Genomic DNA, 19,764 nt, shown 5'->3' on the forward strand with positions numbered 1-19,764 from the left:
ACGATTTGTTTAATTTTGGTTTAATACAGATTATTCAGAATGAAAAAATGACTGCTTTTGACTAACAGCAAGTCTTTTTAGTATGTCAAATCACTACAGTATTATTTCTTGGGTTTTAAAAATTATCATTTACACAATATTTTCAATTTGAGAAATATTTTGGGTAGTAGCTACTTGTTTTTTTCATTTTATCTAGAATAGGATGTCATATTTTCTTGAGAAGGTAAATGCAGTGGGTATTAGTTGCAGTCAATTCCAGGAAAACTGTTAACTGGCACAGAGCAGTTAGGAGCAGCCAGCTATCACTTCATAGTCAATCCTGCATACCCACCAAGCCCTCCACCTGTGGAAATTGGCATTTAGATGGCAGAATAATTAAAATGAATGAGAAACATCAGTGTTCATTCTCCATATGCTAACGGTCATTTCTCTCTCTGTGTGTTACCTAGTTATTTCTTCAAAGATTGTATACATTCTCTGTATTGTTGCAATTTTGTTCAAGATTTGAGGCAGCCAAAGGGCTTTAGTGGGATAACATTACTGTAACTACCTAAAGAATGAAATGATTTTCCAATGTAGATTCCTGATTCCTTGTGGTAACTTGATCTGTGATATGTCCAGAAATCTTTTAAGGAGTAAAGATTGGTATCGGTGGAATGTTTAAATGTGACAAAAATGTGTAAAGTTAATAAAGTTGTTGGCACTGAGTACGTAAGCAACAAATGCAACTATTTCCATCCCTCAATTACATACAGTATTTTGATACCTGGGGAAATATAAAAACAAACAAAAAATTTCAACTGGTTATTGTTAAATCAGTTTTTAAAGTAATCACTCTTGTAGATAAAGCAAACACTGACAATGAATCTTTTCACTGCTTATAAAACTTTGTGGAACTGAGCAAATACCATTGTCAGGTGTCCAGTATTACACCCTTTATGAACTACCCTTGTTTTAGCACATATCTGGGTTGATATGTGTTAATGTAACCAAATGTCCTATCTTGGAGTCACTAGAATATGAACTTCATAAAAATGAAAACAATTAGCATTTCACTAGATAGCAAGAGTTTTCATATGTTGGTAAGAAATTAATCTTTTAAAGAAATTCTGAAATCTGATGAACTCATATAATCTCTAAATCCGGGTGTGCCCTCTGCTTTAAACATTTATGTTAATTTAATTCTGTATAATTTAGAGTTTAAGTAATGGGATAGTGACCTATAGCAATTATGACACTTGATGTTTAAAAAATCATGAATAAACAAGGAATAACTATCATTTAAAAGCATTCTAGTGACATCTTATGTTTTACAAATTTTTGTACTACTCATTTTCAAGTAATTAATTCGTAAAGGAGAGAGGCTTTTTGGACTGATTAAGAATAGGATAAAACAGGCCGGGCGCGGTGGCTCACGCTTGTAATCCCAGCACTTTGGGAGGCCGAGGCGGGCAGATCACGAGGTCAGGAGATGGAGACCACGGTGAAACCCCGTCTCTACTAAAAATACAAAAAATTAGCCGGGCGTGGTGGCGGGCGCCTGTAGTCCCAGCTACTCGGAGAGGCTGAGGCAGGAGAATGGCGTGACCCCGGGAGGCGGAGCTTGCAGTGAGCGGAGATTGCGCCACTGCACTCCAGCCTGGAGTCTCAAAAACAAAACAAAACAAAGAATAGGATAAAACAAATTTTTGTGGGAACTAATTAATACATGCTGAAGAAATTTAATCTTCAATGTTATTAATATTGTCTCACACAGCTGTCTCTATGTCTAAACTTTTGAGAGCAAATTGAGCTGTGAAGCATATTATGTTTAGAATTAAAAGATTTGGTTCTAATCTATTCTTTCGGTGACAGATTTGTTAGTTTTTCTCACATTTAAGTTGGGTGTGATAATCACCTATTCTAATTACCTCAGGTGTCTATGTAAGAGTCAGGGATGTTCAAAGAGCACAAACAAAATAATATATAACTTTTCTATTAAGAGGGTAGTAAAAGAGCCCAGCTATTTGAAGCTCTAAAAACATTTCTGTTTATAAGTCTCCCTACATGTTTCTTAGATGAGGTTTAGTTTGGACTTTCCCAAACCTATCTTTACTTGCTTTTCACAAAGTTATTGTACTGCTTGTTCCTCTTAAAATAAATACTGATAATGCCCTCAGAATGATTTTTAAAACAATAATTACTTGCATTTTAGTTTTCTTACATTTTGTTATTCTTATGTAATTATGAAGAAAAGATTTGATAGGTTTTTAATTTTGATACAAGTTTTGGGTTTTTGCTTTTTTTTTTTCTCCTGTCGTTATGTTAAATAACAGTTTTACCTATGGAATTTTTCTTACATTTTGCACTATAGACTGAATTTGAGATGAGTCATTCCCATCTCAAAAAAAACACATTAACATATTGAAAATAAATAAGAAAAACTGCTAGCTCTTAGTTAATATAGACCTGCACTTAACAACATGCTGAATCTATTATGGAATTGCCATTAACACAGACCTTGAAGTCTTTCATGTCTTATAGTTCCTATGGTGAGGTAATAAATCGGCTGTGTGTTAGATGATATAAGGTATGTGGAAACGAAGTTGCAAAAACTTACAATGGATTACTTATGGCATCTGCTAGATGCAGAGAATATTTTAATTCATTTAATCATGAGGCTATTTTTCTGACTAGAAAATTTATTTTTAACAACTTTTAAAAGGAGTGAAAATAGGTTTCCAGATACTAATACTGAAATCCCAATAGCCCACTGCAAGGGATAGAAAGGTTCCTTTCTAAATTTTATTGCCAATGACAAAATATTTCAAGTTATCAAACTTAAAATCTCTAAATCCAGTGAAATATAGTGAATAAATGACATAGTGGTTCTTAGGGAAAAAAGTAAACATGTATGATACTTTTTATAGTTACATAGTTTTCCAAATAAAATACTTCTTCTGGTAAATTTGTGAGTTTCCAAAAGACATCCCCAACTTCCATTACTCAGATTAGTCTTATAACATTGGCTTCTGTCTTTGGTATTAATTGTATTCCACAATTTGTAAGGCATTGCGGGGGTGTATTGTAAGCCTGGTATGTTAACATTAAATCTCTGTGTGAATGCGGTATTATAGCTATTTGTTAGTTAATAATTTTCATATTGTATTAAGTGATTAGTGATAGAAAAAGTTAAACACATATTCATCATTTAACCTAGAATTTCCAAGAATAATTTACTTCTTTGGTGGTTTTCTTAGTCCATTTTGTGTTGCTATAACAAAATACTGCACACTAGATAATTTATAAAGAACAGAAATCTTTTTCTCACAGTTTTGAAGGCTGAGAGGTCCCCAGTCAAGGCACTGGCATGTGGTGTCTGGTGAGGGCCTTCTTGCTGCATCCTCAAGTGGTGGAAGGCAGAAGCACAAGCAGGGATGAACACTGGGATCTCACATTGCAGAAGAGTGAAAGAAAAAGAGCTCACTCCCACAAGCCCTTTCTATAGTGCGATTAATCCATTCATGAAGGTTGAGCCCTCATAACCTAAAGACTTCCTATCTCTCAACACTGTTACTTTGGGGATTAAGTTTCAACACTCGTTTTGGAAGGAATAAAAAAATTCAAACTATTGAATTCTGCCCTTGGCACCCCCAAATTCATTTCTTCCTTATACACAAAATACATCCATTCCATTCCAGTAGCCTAAGTCTTAATTTTTTACAGCATGACTTTAAAATTCCAAAATCCAGAGTTTTATCTAAATCAGATATGAGTGACATTCCTGGCATGATTCATCCTGAGGCATAGTTTCCTCCAGCTGTGAGCTTCTGAAATAACAAAATTTATGATTCCAAAATACAATGATGAGACAGCATAGGATAGATATTACCATTCCAAAGGGAGAAATAGGAAAGAAGAAAGGAACAACACATCCCAAGTAAGTCTAAAACACAAGAGGGCAAACAACGTTAGATCTTAAAGATCCAGAATAATTATCTTTGATTCTATGTCTTGGACACACTGAAATAAAGTTTAGGGCCCCAAGGCCTCTGTCAGACCTGCTTCTGTGACTTTGCTGGGTGCAGCTCGTGTCACTCTCATAGGCTGATGTAAGGTGACTATGGCCCTTCCAGGCTGATGTTGCACACATTTGGCTCCACAATTATGGGATCTCTGGGGCAGCCCTGCTCCCACAGCTCCACTGGACATCACCCTACTGAGGGCTCTCTGTGGCAGCCCTGAAGCTGTTTGAGATATCCTTTGAAATCTGGGTAGAGGAAGCTATTTCTCCATAATTTTGTGTGCCTGCAGAATCAGCACCATGTAGACACCACCAAGGCTTACCACTTCCAATCTCTGAAGCTGTGGCTTGAGCCACACTTGGGTACGCCTGAGCTACAGCTGAAAAAGCCAAAAAGCACTGCATTGGAATGCAGACAGCAGCAATCTAAAGTGGTTTCTGGGTAGTGAGACTCAAGGTCACACATGTGCCCTAGGATATTCTCTTGAAAACTTACTGCCCTCAAGGCCCTGTAACTCTGGGCCTGTGATGGGCATTGGAGCCTCAAAAGACTCCAAAATGTCTTCAAAGTCATTCCTCCATTGTTTTGATGAATAGCACCTGGATTCCTTCTACTTATATTAATATCCTTATCAAATGATCTCTGGCCACACCCTTAGTTTTGTTTGTCTGGTTTTTTTAGACAGAGTCTCTTGTAGCGCAAGCTGGAGTGCAGTGGCACGATCTCGGCTCACTGCCACCTCTGTCTCTGGGCTCAAGCCATTCACCTGCCTTAGCCTCCCTAGTAGCTGGGATTACAGGCTCCTGCCACCACGCTTGGCTAATTTTTTGTATTTTTAGTAGAGATGGGGTTTCACCATATTGGCCAGGCTGGTCTCGAACTCCTGACCTCAGGTAATCTGCCAGCCTCGGCCTCCCAAAGTGCTTGGATTAGAGGCATGAGCCACTGTGCCCGGCCTTTTTTTTTTTTTTTTTTCTGAAGTTGCTTTTTAATTTTTTTTACATGACTGGGATGAAAATTTTTCAAATTGTTTACATTCTGTTTCCAGTTTAATTACAAATTCCCTCTTTGTTTCCAGTTCTTGAATTTTACTATAAGCAGCTAAAAGAAGTCATGCAGCATCTTCAACATTTTGTTGTTTAGATATTTCTTCTGCCAAATATCCCAGTTCATTACTCTTAAATTCTGCCTTCTACAAAGCCCTTGGGCTTGGACAAAATTCAGCCCAGATTTATTTATTTATTTTTGCCACTTTACAATGAAAGGTGTGTATTAGGCTTCTCTAGAGGGCCAAAACTAATAGAATAGATGTATATATGAAAGGGAGTTTATTCAGTAGTATTGATTTACAAGACCATGAGATGAAGTCCCACAATAGGCCATCTGCAAGCTGAGGAGCAAGGAAGCCAGTCCAAATCCCAAAACCTCAAAAAGTAGGGAAGCCAAGAGTACGCCTTCAGTCTGTAGCTGAAGGCCCAAGAGCCCCTTTCAATTCACTGGTGTGAGTCTGATATGCTTTGGTTCTGTGTCCCCACCCAAATCTCACTTTGAATTGTAATAATCCCCAAGATGTCAAGGGCGAGACCAGGTGGCAGCTTTCCCCATACTGTTCTTATGATAGTGAGTTCTCACGAGATCTGATGGTTTTATAAGTGTCTGGCATTTCCTCTGCTGGCACTCATTCTCTTGCCTGCTGCCATGTAAGACATGCCTTTTTCCTCTTTTGCCTTCTGCCATGACTGTGAGGCCCCCCCACAGCCATGTAGAACTGTGAGTTCATTAAACCTCTTTTTCCTAGTCTTGCATATGTCTTTATTAGCAGCATGAGAACAGACTAATACAAAGTCCAAGAGTCCAAAAGCTGAAGAAATTGGAGTCTGATGTTTGAGGGCAGGAAGCATCCAGCACAGAAAAAGATGAAGGCCAGAAGGCTCAGCAAGTCTGCTCTTTCCAATTTCTTCTGCCTGCTTTATCCTACTTGCACAGGCAGCTAATTAGATGGTGCCCACCCAGACTGAGGGTGGGTCTGCTCCCCTAGTCCACTGACTCAAATATTAATCTCTTGGCAACACCCTCACAGACACACCCAGGAACAATACTTTGCATCCGTCAGTCCAATGAAGTTGACACTCAATATTAATCATCACAGATGGCTTTTCCTCCAGTTCCCAGTGTCTTGTTCCTCATCTCTGAGACCTTATCAGAATGGCCTTTACTGTACATATTTCTACCAACATTCTGTTCATAATCACCTAGAAAAACTTCTAAGAATTAGGCTCCCTCTACAGCTATCCTCTTCTGAGCCCTCACCAGAATCACCTTTAATGCTCTGTTCATGGCAATATGTTTTTTCTATATTGTTCCTTCAGATTATTTCAGCCTCTATTTATTACCCAGTTCGAAAGCTGCTTCCACATTTTTAGTTGTCATAGCAACTCCCAACTCCTGGTACCCATTTCTATCTTAGTTTTATGCTGCTATAACACAATATGACAAACTGGGTAATTTATGTTTTTTATTTCTTCTAAAAAAGAATAACAGGATATATGTACAGAATGTGCAGGTTTGTTACATAGGTATATGAGTGCCATGGTGGTTTGCTGCACCTATTGACCTATCCACTAAGTTCCCTCCCCTCACCCCTCACCCCCAACAGGCCCTGGTATGTGTTGTTTCCCTCTCTGTGTCCGTGTGTTATTAATGTCAACTCCCACTTATGAGTGAGTACATGCAGTGTTTGGTTTTCTGTTCCTGTGTTAGTTTGCTGAGGATGATGGCTTCCAGCTTCATCCATGTCCCTGGAAAGGACATGAACTCTCTTTTTTCATGGCAGCATAGTATTCCATGGTGTATAGGTACCACATTTTCTTTATCCAGTCTATCATTAATGGGCATTTGTGTTGATTCTGTGTTTTTGCTATTGGAAATAGTGCCTCAATAAGCATACATGTGCATGTGTCTCTACAATAGAATGATTCATATTCCTTTGGGTATATATGACAAACTGGGTAATTTGTAAAGAACAAAGACTTATTTCTCACTGTCCTTTTAACCACTGAGAGGTTAAATATTAAAGTGCTGGCATCTGGTGTCTAGTGAGGGCCTTCTTGCTATGGATACAAATGTTATATCCTCATGTGGCAGAAAAGCCAAAGAGAAAGAACCCACTTAACAAGTCCTTTTTATTGTGGCATTAATCCATTCATGAGGATTGAACCTCGTTACCTAAAAATCTCCTGTTAGATCTCACCACTCAACATTGTTGCATTGGGGATTAAATTTCAACATGAGTTTTGGAAGGGACTAATACATTCAAACCATAGCCATAGTAATTATTTCCCCACAAATTATTACCAAGTACTCTATGTTATCCAGTGTCTACTATTTATTTTCAATATTGAAAAAGTGCAATTTGCTTTTATGTTTACTATAATAATTAAGAATAAGGAAAAGAGTCCATTTTTTGAAATCTTTCTCATTTAACACATTTGGGCTAATTAAATGAGATTCTCAATGCTAGCCTTTTATGAACAAACAAAGAAGAGAATATTTGAGTGCCCCAGTGGAAAAATTATGGCAAAAATAAAACAAGGGAAAGAACCCTCTGGCTATTTTCTCACTTTCTTTCTCAAGTCAGTTTATCCTTATGTCACTTTCCTCTGATCCTGCTTATAATGTTGTCTCTATAGAACATATTATTTTAGTCTGCCCAGAACATTTCTCTCTCCTTCTTGTAGGTTGGGTATGTGACATAAGTGAGGTGAGTCATAGTTAGCATTCATTAATCCGGCCAAATTGCCAGTATGGGAGTAGTCACATGATTCAAGTTAGGAAAAGCAGAGTTCTGTGGGGGGTTTTCTAAGTAGAACTAGCAGGAAGAATTCTCTCTCTTCTCTTTTGGATATCAAGTATTAAATGTAGTTTAAAAAAACCCTTCAGGGGGCAAGTCTTTTTCATGTGACAAAGCCCAAGAAGTATAAAAGAAGCAGGAGTCTTACAGGAACAAATAATCAGATTCATACTCTAATGCCTCTGAGATGCCCTGTTCCTGCAGTTCTTCCTTTAATTTTTGCAGCTATCTTATATCCTTCCAATCCATCCCATGTTTAGATTAAACTATTTTGAATTTAGTTTCCTTCACTTGGAATAAAAAATATCTGCTTGAAGCTGCATGTTCAAAAAGGGAATGTCAAAGGATACTGTAGTATTCATAATTTATATACCTTCTTTAAACTGTGCCTCAGCAATTCATCTCTACCAAATTTTACATCAAAATCAAAAACCTCCATTGCATAGACTCATTTATAATTATAACGTGGGTGTTGTTGGGATTCTCCATTTGCCTTCTCTAACATTAGACTCTGCTACACCATGATGCAATGTATGTTTAGTTTTTTATACTGCAAAGACTGAATCTCTAGAATTGTTTTTCCCTTTGCTCTGGAGAGCTAACAGAATATTCAGTGTAACTTCTTGCCCACTTTCCATATTCATATGATAATCAGATATTTGCCGTTAGATCTCCTAAATTTCTTTCTAATGAATCACACAGTTTAACGTACAAAGAAAATTAAAAAATACTCCCAAGTTTCTTTTTTTAAAGGAAAATTATTTTTTAAAATCTATTTTAAGTATGCTTTTCTTAAAATGTTACTTTAGCTCCATGGAGATAATCCTTTTTGATTCTATTCACATTACATCTACATGTTCTTTAAACATCTGTACAAGAACTACCCTATCTAGCACTACCTGAGATTTATAATTTATTCATAAAGCATTTTTATGATGTATATGTTTTTCTTTATAATTATGTTTTTGCATACTTTGCTTTTTTTCTGAAGTAAAAATTTTTTTTTTACTAATTATAATGCGAATACATAGTTAGGCAGAAAATTAAAGCAATAGAAAAAATAGTAAAATTTTCTCCAAATTGAAGCAGGCCATTGTAAATAGTTAAAATTAAAATAAACACCTTTTTAATTTAAACTTTTGAGATAATTGTAGATTTATATGCAGTTCTTAGAAATTACAGGGAAAGATCCTTTGTTCCTTTACCCAGTTTTCCCCAATATTAACATCTTGTAAAACTATATATTAACATCATGACTAGAATATTGACTGGATATTTTGACGTTTGTTGCTAGTATATAAATACAATTTATTTTCATATATTTATGTGAACTTACATATTGACTCTAGAAGCTATCTTCTTGTAGATTTTTTGTTTTGTTTTTATGTAGATAATTATGCCATCTCCAAGTGAGAACAGTTTTATTTTTTCCTTTCTCATCTGTTCACAACTAAATGCTAAATTAGATACAGACTTTTTAATGCCTTTATCATGTTGAGGAAGTTTCTCTCTATTCCTATTTTTCTGAGAACTATTTATCATGGATGGGTGCTGACTTTTTCAAATGCTTTTTCTGCATCAGTTGGCATAATTATATGATTTTTCTTCTTTAACCTGTTGTGGTGAATATTGATTTACATTTGTGAATACTGAAACTACCTTGCCCTTATCCCCGAAATGGACTTCACTTGGTCACTTGGTCATGGTGCGTGTGTGTGTGCATGTATATATTTATTTATTTACTGTATTAGTTATTTTCATGCTGCTATAAGAACATAAACAAGACTGAGTAATTTATAAAGGAAAGAGGTTTAATTGACTCACCATCCCACATGCCTTGGGAGGCCTCAGCAAACTGACAATCATGGCAGAAGAAGAGGTAAACACTTCCTTCTTCATCTGGTGGTGTAGCAGGATGAGCCACAGACAAAATCCCTCAGACAGAGTTGTAGAAGGAAGGGCTTTATTCAGCTGGGAGCATTGGCAGACTCACATCTCCAAAAACCGAGCTCCCCAAGTGAGCAATTCCTGTCCCTTTTAAGGGCTTACAACTCTAAGGGGGTCCATGTGAGAGGGTCGTGATCGAATGAGCAAGCAGGGGGTACATGACTGGGGGCTGCATGCACTGGTAATTAGAACAGAACAGGACAGGGATTTTTCACAGTGCTTTTCTATACAATGTCTGTAATCTATAGATAACATAACTGATTAGGTTGGGAGTTGATCTTTAACTAGGCCCAGGATGTGGCACCGGGCTGTCTGCCTGTGGATTTCATTTCTGCCTTTTAGTTTTTACTTCTTCTTTCTTTGGAGGCAGAAATTGGGCATAAGACAATATGAGGAGTGGTCTCCTCCTTTAGTGGCAGGGAAGAGAAGTGCCAAGTGAAGTGGGGAAAGGCCCCTTATAAAACCATCAGATCTTGTGCGAACTCACTCACTATCACATGAACAGCATGAGGGAACTGCTCCCAGGATTCAATTACCTCCCACTAGGTCCCTCCCATGGTATGTGAGGATTATGGGAATTACAAATCAAGATGAGATTTCAGTGGGGACACAGAGCAAAACCATACCATTCCACCCCTGGTCCCTCCTAAATGTCATGTCCTCACAAACACAATCATGCCTTTTCAACAGTCCCCCAAAGTCTTAGCTCATTGCAGCATTAATCCCAAAGTTCAAGTCAAAAGTCTCATCTGAAACAAGGCAAGTCCCTTCTGCCTATGAGCCTGTAAATCTGAAAGCAAGTCAGTTAATTTTTAGATACAATGGGGGTACAGGCATTGGGTAAATATGCCCATTCCAAATGGGAGAAGTTGGCCAAACAAAGGGACTACAGACCCCATGAAAGTCCAAACTTCAACAGGGCATCACCAAATCTTAGAGTTGCAAAATGATCTCTTTTGACTCCATGTGTCACATCCAGGTCACGCTGATGTAAGAGGTGGACTCCAACAGCCTTGGGAAGCTCAGCCCCTGTGGCTTCGAAGGGTACAGGCCCATTCCTGGCTGCTTTAACTGGCTGGCACTGAGTGTCTGTGGCCTTTCCAGGTGGATCAGTGGATCTACCATTTTGGGGTCTGAAGGACAGTGGCCCTTCTCTCACGGCTCTAGTAGGGAGTTCCCCATTTGGGGCTCTGTGTGTGGATTCCAACCCCACATTTCCCTTCTACACTGCCCTAGCAGAGGTTCTCCGTGAGGGACCACCTTTGCAGCAAACTTCTGCCTGAACATCCAGGCATTTCCTTACATCCTCGGAAGTCTAGGCAGAGGTTCCCAAACCTCAATTCTTGACTTCTGTGTACCTGCAAGCTCAACACCACATGGAAGCTGCCAAGGCTTGGGGCTTGCACCCTCTGAATCCATGGCCTGAGCTGTACCATTTTCACACGCATCCCTGTGAAGAGACCACCAAACAGGCTTTATGTGAGCAACAAGGCTGTTTATTTCACCCGGGTGCAGGCGGGCTAAGTCCAAAAAAGAGAGTCAGCGAAGGGAGATAGGGGTGGGGCCATTTTATAAGATTTGGGTAGGTAAAGGAAAATTACAGTCAAAGGGGATTCTCTGGGGGCAGGGGTCGGGGGTCACAAGGTGCTCAGCGGGGGAGCTTTAAGCCAGGATAAGCCAAGAGAAGGAATTTCATGTGGTAATGTTATCACTTAAGGCCGGAACAGGCCATTTTCACTTCTTTTGTGGTGGAATGTCATCAGTTAAGGCAGGAACCGGCCATCTGGATGTGTACGTGCAGGTCACAGGGGATATGATGGCTTAGCTTGGGCTCAGAGGCCTGACATTCCTGTCTTCTTATATTAATAAGAAAAATAAAACAAAATAGTGGTAAAGTGTTGGGGCGGCAAAAATTTTGGGGGCTGGTATGGAGAGATAACGGGCAATGTTTCTCAGGGCTGCTTTGAGCGGGATTAGGGGCGGCGTGGGAACTTAGAGTGGGAGCGATTAAGCTGAAGAAGATTTTGTGGTAAGTGGTGATATTGTGGGGTTGTTAGAAGAAACATTTGTTGTGTAGAATTATTGGTGATGGCCTGGATATGGTTTTGTATGAATTGAAAAACTAAATGGAATAAGAGAAGGAGAAAAACAGGTATTAAAGGTTTAAGAATTGGGAGGACCCAGGACATCTAATTAGAGAGTGCCTAAGGAGGTTCAGCATAGTCCTGCCAGCAAAGATTATTTATTTACTTTAAGAGTTAAGAGTGGCGGTTTGGGGATAGCACGAGGAGATATCAGCTGTGATGTTTTGGAGAAACAGTATAAACCGGCAGTGTAAACAAGAGCAGGGCATGTAGGAGTAGTTGAGAACGGTGAATAGGAGTATGACTAGACAGAAGATAGTAGGGATGACAAGTTTTTTGGGGTGCAGTCCAAGTTGGTCTGGTGTCTGGAATGAGACTGGGGCCTAATAAAAAGGAGCGTCCCTACAGGAGCTCCAATGGGCTATACCCTGTAGCATTCCGAGGACAGGCCTGAATTCTGAGAAGGGCAAGTGGTAAAAGTATTGTACAGTCAGTCCTTTTTAAGTTGGTGGCTGAGCTTGGTGAGCTGTGTTTATAAAGGACCATTAGTCCATTCTACCTTTCCTGAAGATTGAGGATGGTAGGGGATATAAAAGTTTCACTGAATACCAAGAGCCTGAAAAACTGCTTGGGTGATTTGACTAATAAAGGCTGGTCCGTTATCGGAATGTATAGAGGTGGGACACCCAAACCGAGGAATTATGTCTGACAGAAGGGAAGAAATGAGTGCTGTGGCCTTCTTAGACCCTGTGGGAAAGGCCTCCACCTATCCAGTGAAAGTGTCTACCCAGACCAAGAGGTATTTTAGTTTCCTGACTCGGGGCATGTTGAGTAAAGCTAATTTGCCAGTCCTGAATGGGGGCAAATCGCCGAGCTCGATGCGTAGGGAAGGGAGGGGGCCTCAATAATCCCTGAGGAGTAGTAGAATAGCAGATGGAACACTGAGAAGTTATTTCCTTGAGGATAGATTTCCATGATGGAAAGGAAATGAGAAGTTCTAAGAGGCGGGCTAGTGGCTTGTACTATAGCATAGCCTGCCTTTGCTGGTGAGTGGTGGTTAGGCCTGGTGGAACTGCCATCAATAAACTGTGATCAGGGTGAGGTACAGGAAAGAAGGAAATATGGGGAAACGGGGTGAATGTCAGGTGGATCAGAGAGATACAGTCATGGGGGTCAGGTGTGGTATCAGGAATAATGTGGGAGGCTGGATTGAAGTCCGGGCCAGGAACAGTGGTAATTGTGGGAGACTCAACAAAGAGTGAGTTCAGCTGAAGGAGCTGGGGAGCAGAAAGTATATGCATCAGGTGTGAGGAAGAAAATAGATTTTGGAAGTTATGAGAACTGTAGAGAGTGAGTTGGGCATAGTTTGTGATTTTAAGGGCCTCTAAAAGTATTAGGGTGGTGGCAGCCACTGCACGCAGACTTGAGGGCTAGGCAAAACAGTAAGGTCAAGTTGTTTGGATAAAAATGCTACAGGGTGTGATCCTGGTTCTTATGTAAGAATTCTGACTGCACAGCCCTGCAATTCAGCTGTGGGTAATGAAAAGGGTTCGGAAGAGTCAGGGAGAGCTAGGGTGGGGGAAGTCTCTAAAGCTGTCTTCAAGGAAAGGAAAGAGGAGTGGGGAAAGGATTTAGGATCTGTGGGGTCAGCTAGGTTTCTTTTTGTGAGTTTATATGATGGTTTTGTTACGATGGCAAAACCAGGTGTCTAAAGTCAAAAGTATCTAACCATGCCTAGGAAGGAAAGGAGTTGTTGTTTTGTAGGTGTTGGGGTTTGAGAGATCAGCTGGACACAATAGGCAGGGAGAGCACCTGTGTTTTTATGAGAATTACGCCAAGATAGGTAACAGATGAGGAAGAAATTTGGGCTTGATTGAAGTAATGGGGGCTGTCTGTGAAGCCTTGCGGCAGTACAGCCCAGGTAAGTTGCTGAGCCTGATGGGTGTCAGGGTCAGTCCAAGTGAAAGCGAAGAGAGGCTGGGATGAAGGGTGCAAAGGAATAGTAAAGCAAGCATGTTTGAGACCTAGAACAAAATAATGGGCTTTGGAGGGAGGTATTGAGGATAGGAGAGTATATGGGTTTGGCATCACAGGGTAGATAGGCAAAACAATTTGGTTGATAAGGCGTAGATCCTGAACTAACCTGTAAGCCTTGTCTGGTTTTAGGACAGGTAAAATGGGGGAATTGTAAGGAGAGTTTATAGGCTTTAAAAGGCCATGCTGTAACAGGTGGGCGATAACAGGCTTTAATCCTTTTAAAGCGTGCTGTGGGATGGGATATTGGCATTGAGCGGAGTAGGGGTGATTAGGTTTTAATGGGATGGTAAGGGGTGCATGATCAGTCACCAAGGAGGGAGTAGAGGTGTCCTATACTTGTGGGTTAAGGTGGGGGGATATGAGAGGAGGATGCAAAGGAGGCTTTGAACTGGGGAAAAGGGTGGCAATAAGGTGTGGCTGTCATCCAGGAACAGTCAAGGAAACAGGTAATTTAGTTAAAATGTCTTGGCCTAATAAGGGAACTGGGCAGGTGGGGATAACTTAAAAAAGAGTGCATAAAAGAATGTTGTCTAAGTTGGCACCAGAGTTGGGGAGTTTTAAGAGGTTTAGAAGCCTGGTACCCACAAGAATTATGGAGGCAAGGGAAACAGGCCCTTGAAAAGATGGTAATGTGGAGTGGGTAGCCTCCGTATTGACTAAGAAGGGGACGGACTTACCCTCCACTGTGAGAGTTACCCAGAGCGTCTGTGATGGTCCTGTAGGCTTCCAAAGCGATTGGGCTGTGTCAGTCTTCAGCTGCTAAGCCAAGAAGATCTGGGAAGGAGTCGGAGAGCCTTGGGCCAGAGTTCCGGGAGATCTGGAAGTGGCTACCAGGTGAGTTGAACAGTCCGATTTTCAGTGGGGTCCTGCACAGATGGGACACGGCTTAGGAGGAATCCCGGGCTGTGGGCATTCCTTGGCCCAGTGGCCAGATTTCTGGCACTTGTAGCAAACTCCTGGGGGAGGAGGTTCTGGAGGAACCCCTGGCAGCTGAGGTTTAGGCATTTGGAAGTTCTTGTGTGCTGGAGATGTGGCTGGGGTTTGTCTCACAGTGGAGGCAAGGAATTACAACTCAGAAATACATTGCTACTTGGCTGCCTCTATTCTATTATTGTACACCTTGAAGGTGAGGTTAATTATGTCTTGTTGTGGGGTTTGAGGGCCAGAATTTAATTTTTGGAGTTTTATTTAATGTCAGGAGCGGATTGGGTGATAAAACGTATATTGAGAATAAGACGGCCTTTTGACCTTTTAGGGTCTAGGGCTGTAAAGCATCTCAGGGTTGCTGCCAAACGAGCCATGAACTGGGCTGGGTTTTTCATATTTGATGAAAAAGAGCCTAAACGCTAACTGATTTTGGGAGAGGTCAGATAAAGAGAAAGTAGCATTAACCTTGACTATGCCTTTAGCTCTAGCCACCTTTTTAAAGAGGAAATTGCTGGGCAGGTCGGGGAGGGCTAGTCGCCGAATGAAACTGTAAGCCGGACCGGGTGTGAGGAGGGGTGATAAAGGATTATAGGGTGGGGGAGCAGAGGCTGAGGAAGAATTGGGACCTGGCTTGGCCTGTCGAGGAGCAGCCTGGGGAGGAGGGGAGAAGTCAGATGGGTCTGTAGAAAAGGAAGATTAGAAAGATTCAGGGACACTTGGGTTTGGGTCTGAGAGGACAGGCGGGAGGGAAAGAAGGAGGATTTGGGATGAGTCGCATTGGGAACAGAGACTAGAGAGGGACTGATGTGTAAAAGAATGCCTGGATGTCAGGCACCTCAGACCGTTTGCCCATTTTATGACAAGAATTATTTAGATCTTGTAGGGTGGAAAAATCCAAAGTGCCATTTTCTGGCTATTTAGAACCTCTGTCGAGTTTGTATTGTGGTCAGGCGGCATTGCAGAAGAAAATAAGGCATTTAGGTTTTAGGTCAAGTGTGAGTTGAAGAGGTTTTAAGTTCTTGAGAACACAGGCTAAGGGAGTAGAGGGAGGAATGGAGGGTGGAAGGTTGCCCATAGTGACGGAGGAAAGCCCAGAGAAAAGGAGAAGAGACATGGAGAGAAGGGGTCGGGTGGGGGGGCGGCAGAAAAGCGGTACTTGCCGCTAAGGGTGAAGGACCAAGGCAGGCATCCCTGTGTGGTCAGACACCTCTGAAATGTGGGTGAATAATCAGACAGGCATCCTTGCGTGATTAAACACCAAGGGAAGGCTGCCTTCCCAAGTCCGTGACCAGCGCCGGAGTTTTGGGTTCACAGATAAAACGCGTCTCCTGAGTTGTCTCTACCAGAAAAGGAAAGGAACTGAAATTAAGAGAAGGGAGAGATTGAAAGATGGTGCCAAGATTGAAAGGAGAAAGAGGCTGATAGATAGTGAGAGGTTGGAGAAGAGAGTAAAAAGATGCCGCTTACCTGATTTAAAATTGGTGAGATGTTCCTTGGGCTGGTCGGTCTGATGACCAGAGGTCGTAGGTGGATCTTTCTCATGGAGCAAAGAGCAGGAGGACAGGGTATTGATCTCCCAAGGGAGGTCCCCTGATCTGAGTCACGCCACCAAAATTTTACTCGCGTCCCTGTGAAGAGACCACCAAACAGGCTTTGTGTGAGCAAAAAGGCTGTTTATTTCACCTGGGTGCAGGGGGGCTGAGTCCAAAAAGAGCCAGTGAAGGGAGATAGGGGTGGGGCCGTTTTATAAGATTTGGGTAGGTAAAGGAAAATTACAGTCAAAGGGGGTTCTCTGGGGGCAGGGGTGGGGGGGGTCACAAGGTGCTCAGCGGGGGAGCTTTAAGCCAGGATGAACCAAGAGAAGGAATTTCACGAGGTAATGTTATCAGTTAAGGCAGGAACAGGCCATTTTCGCTTCTTTTGTGGTGGAATGTCATCAGTTAAGGCAGGAACCGGCCATCTAGATGTGTATGTGCAGGTCACAGGGGATATGATGGCTTAGCTTGGGCTCAGAGGCCGGACAACCATGACCCCTTTAAACCACAGTTGGAGCAGCTGGGATGTGGGACACAAAGTCTCAAGGTTGCAAACAGTAGGGGGTCCCTGAACCCAGCCCATGAAACCAGTTTTTCCTCCTAGGCTTCCTGGCATGTGATGGGAGGGGCTGTTGAGAAGGTCTCTGACATTCCTGGGAGACATTTTCCCCATTGTCTTGGTGATTAGCATTTGGCTCCTCATTGCTTATGCAAATTTCTGCAGCTGGCTTGAATTTCTCCGCGGAAAATGGGTTTCTCTTTTCTACTGCATCATCATCTGAGTGCAAATTTTTCAAACTTATGATCTGTCACCTCTTGAATGCTTTGTTGCTTATAAATTTATTCCACCAGATACCCTAAATCATCTCTCACGTTCAAAATTCCACAGATCTCTAGGGCAGGGGGGAAATGCTGCCAGTCTCTTTGCTAAAGCATGGCAAGAGTCACCTTTGTTCCAGTTCCCAAGAAGTTCCTCAGCTCCTTCTTAGACCACCTCAGCCTGGACTTCATTGTCTATATCACTCTCAGCATTTTGGTCAGAGCAATTCCATAAGTCTCTAGGAAGTTCCAAACTTTCCCACATTTCCCCTAAATGAGCCCTCTAACCTGTCCCAAACTCTACCTTGTAAGGTCAGTCGAGAGAAAGGAAGAATAGACCCGAAGTCAGATGAGTAAGTTTATTGAACCTGCTGGCTGCTCCGCCACAGACCGGAGGCAGTCCTGAGCTGTTTATAAACCTGAGGGGTTTATATGGGGGAGACAGACCCTGGGGTTGTTTGTTGGTTAACTTTGCCATATATCACCTTGTGACGTTTATGGTAGCAGCCAGATGAAGGAACTTACAGGAGGGTATAGGTAAAGTTTGTTTATGCTTCTCAGGACCTTCCCCTGTGTGGTCTGGATGGCTTGTAATTGGGTTTTATTGCAGCAAGGCCTGATAGGCAAAGTATGCTGGCCTCACAGCGGTGCCTAGATAAGTTCTTAGATATGTAAAGGGCTGAGGGGGAAGGGTGGGCAGAGTTGCAGAGCATAAGGGGGAGGGACAGGCAGCACGCAGAGGTTTAGGGGAAGTGTCGACAGTACCAAGAAGTTTTTTGGGGTGGTTTGTTCCTAACATACCTGTTACTTAGTTCCAAAGTTGCTTCCACGTTTTCGGGTATCCTTATAGCATATGTGTGTGTGTGTGTGTGTGTGTGTGTGTGTGTGTGTGTATGGAAAGAGAGAGCTGAATTATTTATTTTGTAGTTTTGTGTTCATATTCATAGGGATATTTGTTCATAGTTTCATTTTTTTGTACTATATCTAGTTTTGGTGTCAAGTTAATACTTGCTTTATAATGTAGATTGGGAAGTGTTCTCTTCAGTTTTCTGGAAAACATTTTTCTCTTTGTTAAGGTACATATTTAGTGCTTCAATTTTCTTCTCAGCATGAGCTTAACTGTTTCCCACATAACCGAATGTTATATTTTAATTTTCATTTTATTCTGCTCAAGGTATTTTTAATTTCCTTGGAGAATTCCTCTTTGACCCATGAATTATTTACAAGCATTTTGTTTAGTTTTCATGTAGTTGGAGATTTTCCCCTTTATATTTTTGCCATGAATATCTAAGTTAATTCCATTGGAATAAAGAATATATTCTGTGTGATTTCAATTCTTTAAATGTTTTGCTATTTGTTTTGTGGCTGAATGTGGTCTATCATGGTGTTTCACGGGCACTTAAAAATACATATATTCTGCTGTTGGTTTGGTGTTCCATTAGTGTTGATTTTCATTTATTGATTGATGATACTGTTGTCTTCTTTTGTATCTTTGCTGATTTTCTGACTAGTTGTTTTATCAATTTTGAGAGAACCGTATTGAAGTTTTCAACCATAATTGTGGATTTGTCTGTTTTTCTTCATTTATATCAGTCTGATTGACATATTTTGCAGTCTGATTAGTGCATACGTATTTATGGTTGCTATGTCTTCTACTTGTATTGACCCTTTTATTGGCACACAATACTGTATTGGCACATAATACCAGTATTCCACAGATAGTTTTTAAAATAAATATAAAAATTTTTGGGCTGGGCACGGTGGACCACGCCTGTAATCCCAGAACTTTGGGAGGCCCAGGCGGGCGGATCATGAGATAAGGAATTCGAGACCAGCCTGACCAACATAAACCCCGTCTCTACTAAAAATACGAAAAATTAGCTGGGCATGGTGGTGCATGCCTGTAATCCCAGCTACTCAGGAAGCTGGGGCAGGAGAATTGCTTGAACCCCAGAGGCGGAGGTTGCAGTGAGTGGAGATAGTGCCTGGGCAATAAGAGTGAGACTGTGTCTCAAAAAATATATATATATATTGTCCCTTCTGGTCTTAAAGCTTGTAACTTGCATTTGCTTTATTCTGAGTTTCTTCCTTAGGAAAAAGACCTTCAATCCTCTTGAAAAGTATCAAAGAACTGAAACTCACCAAATCACTGCATCCAGACAATGAGATGCCACATCCTACATTCATCATGATTGCTTCCTTTCCCCTCCCTAGTTCCCGTTTGATTATACATCATTACATTTCTTCCTTGCTATATAAACCCCTAATTTTAGTCAGTCAGGGAGATGGATTTGAGACTGACCTCCCATCTCCTTAGCTGCAACATCTGATTAAAGCCTTGGCAATAATCATTGTTTCAGTGATTGGCTCTCTGTATGGTGAGCAGCAAGACCTAGACCAAACCCCTCGTGTTTTGGTAACAATATCTCTTTCTCTCAATTTTTTTGGTTATGAAGCCTACTTTATCTGATATTAATATACTCATTAATGCTTTCTTTCATTAGTGTTTTTCTGACGTACTTCCACAGTATACATTTTACTCTTTATTTTTTATTAGCTGC

This window comes from Hylobates moloch, unplaced genomic scaffold (genome assembly GCF_009828535.3).
Source record: "Hylobates moloch isolate HMO894 unplaced genomic scaffold, HMol_V3 SCAFFOLD_1, whole genome shotgun sequence".
Taxonomy (NCBI): domain Eukaryota; kingdom Metazoa; phylum Chordata; class Mammalia; order Primates; family Hylobatidae; genus Hylobates; species Hylobates moloch.